This window comes from Macaca nemestrina, chromosome 5 (assembly GCF_043159975.1).
Source record: "Macaca nemestrina isolate mMacNem1 chromosome 5, mMacNem.hap1, whole genome shotgun sequence".
Classification (NCBI taxonomy): domain Eukaryota; kingdom Metazoa; phylum Chordata; class Mammalia; order Primates; family Cercopithecidae; genus Macaca; species Macaca nemestrina.
This window is the reverse complement of record NC_092129.1, coordinates 101989172-101994557: the sequence shown is the minus strand read 5'-3', so window position 1 is coordinate 101994557 and position 5386 is coordinate 101989172.

The window sequence follows — 5386 nt, the reverse complement described above, 5'->3', positions numbered from 1 at the left end:
AGCCACATGCAGAAAACTGAAACTGGACCCCACCTTACACCTTATACAAAAATTAACTCAAGGTGGCTTAAAGACTTAAACGTTAAACCCAAAACCATAAAAACCCTAGAAGAAAACCTAGGCAATATGATTCAGGACATAGGCATGGGCAAAGACTTCATGACTAAAACACCAAAAACAATGGCAACAAAAGCCAAAATTGACAAATGGGATCTAATTAAACTAAAGAGCTTCTGCTCAGCAAAATAAACTATCATCAGAGTGAACAGGCAACCTACAGAATGGGAGAAAATTTTTGCACCCTATTCATCTGACAAAGGCTGATATTTAGAATCTACAAGGAACTTAAACCAATTTACAAGAAAAAAACAAACGACCCCATCAAAAAGTGGGCAAAGGACATGAATTGACACTTCTCAAAAGAAGACATTCATGCAGCCAACAAACATATGAAAAAAAAGCTTATCATCACTGGTCATTAGAGGAATTGCAAATCAAAACCACAATGAGATACCATCTCACACCAGTTAGAATGGGGATCAACAAAAAGTCAGGAAACAATAGATGCTGGAGAGGATTTTCAGAAATAGGAATGCTTTTACACTGTTAGTGGGAGTGTAAATTAGTTCAACCGTTGTGGAAGACAGTGTGGTGATTCCTCAAGGATCTAGAACCAGAAATATCACTTGACCTGGCAATCCCATTACTGGGTATGCACCCAAAGGATTATAAATCATTCTACTATAAAGATACTTGCACACGTATGTTATTGCAGCACTATTCACAATAGCAAAGACTTGGAACCAACCCAAATGCCCATCAATGTTAGACTGGATAAAGAAAATGTGGCACATATACACCATGGAGTATTATGCAGCCATAAAAAAGGATGAGTTCATGTCCTTTGCAGGGACATGGATGAAGCTGGAAGCCATCATTCTCAGCAAACTAACACAGGAACAGAAAACCAAACACCACATGTTCTCGCACATAAGTGGGAGCTGAGCAATGAGAACATATGGACATAGGGAGGGGAACATCCCACAGTGGCTCCTGTTGTGGGGTTAGGTGCTAGGGGAGGGATAGCATTAGGAGAAATACCTAACATAGATGACAGGTTGATGGGTGTAGCAAACCACCATGGCACGTGTATACCTATGTAACAAACCTGCACATTCTGCACCTGTAACCCAGAACTTAAAGTATAATTTTAAAAAAGTGGAAAAAAAGGAAGGAAAGTCATACAACATGAATGAACCTTGAAAATATTATGCTACATTAAATAAACCAGTCATAAAAAGATAAATATTATATGATTCTACTTATATAAGGTACATAGAGTCATCAAATTAATAGAGACAAAAAGCAGAATGTTGGTGGTCAGGGACTCGGGGGAGGGAGGAATGCAAAATTATTGTTAATGGGTATGAAGTTTCAGTTTGAGAAGATGAAAAGTTCTGGAAATGGATGGTGGTTAAAGTTGTGATATGAAAAGTACTTAATGACACTGAACTATACACTTAAAACTGGATAAGATGGCAACTTTTATGTATCTTTTATCACAATTTAGAAACATATTTTTAAAGCATTTAAGGATATAATAGAAGAAAGCTTTCCTGAAATAAAGAAATATAAAGCCAAAAAGAAAAAAAAAAAGAAAAAAAATTAAATGGCAAAGTGATTATGTGACTAGAGCTATATCAAACTGAGAATTATCAGCTTTATCAAGTCTAACATCAAATAGGCACAGCAGAAATTCACCGTATTGTGGAAACGGTACAAGGCCTGAGCAGGTACAGAACATAGAAGTAATGTACTTTACCTAAATGGATGAACAAGACTCGATAACTATCCCTTTCACACTATGCTGCTTCCTGATTCACACAGGAATTCCTCTTTCTGTTACCTCATGAGTATTTCCTATGACCAATTAATGAAGGAGAAAATACCCTGGCCTGGTTCATACATGAATAAGGGTGATATATTGATGCCAACCACATTTAGACTGTTGTTAGTCTACTGCTACAATCACAGGTATCCCTAAAGAAATGTAGTACACAGAAATTCTCCCAATGCAAAGAGTTCTAAGCAGAGCACGTTTTCAGTTACTTACACGGAGACAGTCATGGCCTGAGGTATTATCTATAGCATATACATAGACTACTGGGTAGTGACAAATGGCTTTGCTCCTTGCTCAGGGGCCTTGATAAAAACAAGATCAAAAGATCAAAGGCAAGTGTATCTGGGGAAAGACGCATGTGGATGGATTTATGGGAGTGGATACATGGCATGCACATTTGATATGGTTTGGCTGTGTCCCCACTCAAATCTCATTTTGAACTCCCATGTTGTCAGGGGGACCTGGTGGGAGGTGTTGAATCATGGGGCAGGTCTTTTCCTGTGCTGGTTTTGTGATGATGGATGAGTTTTGTGAGATCCAATGGTTATAAAAAGAGGAGCTTCCTTACACAAGCTCTCTTCTCTTGCCTGCCGCCTTGTGAGATGTGCTTTCACTTTCCATCATGATTGTGAGGCCGCCCCAGACACATGGAACTGTAAGTCCATTAAAACTTTTTCTTTTGAAAATTACCCAGTCTTGAGTGTGTCTTTATCAGCAGCGTGAAAATGGACTAGTACAGTATTGCTGTGCCTCATGTTAATGTTCACTAATGAGCACTCTAAATAAGAGGTACATGACAACAAATAACACAGGTTAGGTTTCTCTGTGGAAGTGAGCTGTACTCTCTTTCACTTTTACATACCTCACTGCTTGGATACTTGGTTTGTGAACAAATTTGCCACCACAGCTGGAAAACAGGCTATTAATGGGCACGGCTCCTTAATGATGATCTAACTACTCCCCCGTGTTGAATGCCCAGCTTGTCAGTAGTAGAGGCTGGTGGTGAAAGCTCAATATGAAATTGTCAGAGTCTAGCCAGTCATTTCATATCAGATTAATTTTATTAGATCCTTTCCACCATGGAGATGGCAACAATTCATCCTTGCTGGAATTAAAACCTACTATAGTAATGGATTTGCATTCCCTGCCAGTAAATCCTCCACCAGCACCACCAACTGAGGGTTTGCAGAAAGTGTTACCTATTGCCATGGCATCTGTCACAACATTGTCTCTACCCAAGTGGCTCATTTTATGGCAAAGGTGGTTCAGAATGGGTGCATGATGATGGAATCCAATCGGATTACTAAATACCTCATCACCCGGAAGCAGATGACCTATGGTAAAAGAGCCTGTGGAAGACTCAGCTGAAGTTCCAGGTTGGGATAGGATGAGATACATGTATGTATTACATCAGTGGCTGACATACGATGCTGTGTCCTTTAAGCTAGAATACATAGATTCAGGAACCAAGGGGTAGAAGTATAATTTGTCCCTTTCACCGTTACTCCCAGGTGACTTATTTGTAAGGCTTGGGCTTCCTGCCTTTGAAATCTTAGGCTTTGCTGGATTAGAGGTCCTGGTTCCCAGGAGGCTGAGCACTTCTGCCAGAGAATGTGGTAAGAGTCCCACAGAAATTGACTATCTCTTGCTGACTATATCTTTGGGCTCTTCATTCCAGGATTGGACTCCTCATTCCTGGATCAGCAGGCAAAAGAAAATTAATATAGCTGAAAGTCTAGTCTATCCTTATATATGTAAAGAGCCAGTGTAACTGGAGGCAGAGAGGACTATCCAGGGACTTGACTGATGCATCTCCTGGTGTTTTCATGCCAGGTGATAATAGTGAACTGGTAGTTATGGCAACTACGTCCTGATAAGGGAAAAGCAAGCCTTGAGAATAAAGATCTGGATTACTCTACCAGGCAAGAAACCTTAAATTAGTTGAGATGGTGGCCAAGGGCAAGAGAGATCTAGCATTGGTAATGGAAGACAGAGATAATACCTTTCAATAAAGTCTGGGGACCATCTGTAGCCGGGGTTGTAGCTAGTTCCAGAAACCCTCCTGCAGAGATTGTGGCTGGCCAGCTCCTTAAAGGGGACTCTGCGATAGACTGAACTTAAGGAAGAGAAAAGATAGATCTGAGTAGTGCAAAAGATCTACTGTATCAGATAACGCTGTGTGTGTCCTTCAAATCCTCTTGGTGCCACATCTTACTGCAGTCCCTGTTTCAACAACCAATTCTTGTAGACTTTGACCAGCTTCCTGCAGGTGCAGCTGAAGAGTGCCTCACTTTTAACCAAGGTGTGAGCTTCTCACTTCCTTCCTTGGAACTTTTCTGACATTGAATTGTGAAATGTTCATTGAAATGCCACACATACACAAGTTGCAAGTGGTTATGTGGTAGTCAAAGTCCCAGGAACCACCTTCACTCATGGGGAGGGGAAGCCCATGGAGAAATGATACTCTTTTCTTCATGCATTTAATTATGCCTTCTCAAAAGATCTTTGAATCCAGCACAGGTTAGCCATAGCTGCAGTCATTTGACAATGAATTCTTGTTTCAGCTTTCTCATTTTCCCTGTTTTTGTTCCCCCGATCATATAACCGCTCTCTGGGTCCATGTTCCCAGATAAATTCCTTGTGAGCAAGCCTTTTTCGGAGAAACTCAGGCCTAGACAACAATCTTATTAACTAAGTTGAAACAATAAATGAATCTAAAGAATTCAGGTTTTAACATGCAAGTCTGCTTTCTTACTCATAACTACAGAGATTTAGGAAGAGTTATGATTTTTTAATTAAAATATTTGTTTCAACTTATCTAAACTCTATTATTTATTCAGTTTATATTTGAGAGCGGGTAGTCATTGTGAGCTGCTATATCACTAAAGTGTTCATTCTTCTACGTAAATCACACACATTATTAGAGACTCACGTGCTGTGAATAAGAGGCTTCTAAAAAAACACTTTGGAGTAGTATGAAATTGCCCAACATTACTTCCATATTGTTGAATAATTGATGCTGTTACATTCTCAAGGTAAATAAATATAAAAAGAAGGAGAAAGTTCTTCAATAACAAGGTAAATGGAATTTGTGGCATTATTTCTATAGTATTTGTAATGTCAGTTTATACTTTCACCATCAGAGGTCATGAAAGGACAGTTTAGAGCAGAAAATGTGAGCTTTGTTGAAAATAAATTTAAGTTTGAAATTTAAACTGGAACTTTTTTTAGAAGGCCTTTTTAAAAAAGAAGTCACAATCTACTTAATGCCATTTGTAAATGAAGAAAAATAATTTTTAAGAATAAAAGTATCTGGTGGATTCCAAGAACATCCGGTTAATTATTGACTTTAGTGCTCTCAATTTATATTTTAAGAGCAATTTTAAAGTGCAAAGTATTGTTGACTACTTGTCTTTCAAATATAAATATAATATTTAATTTCAGTTGGGTTTGTGGGGTCTATAATTGATAAAAGTATTCTATTTC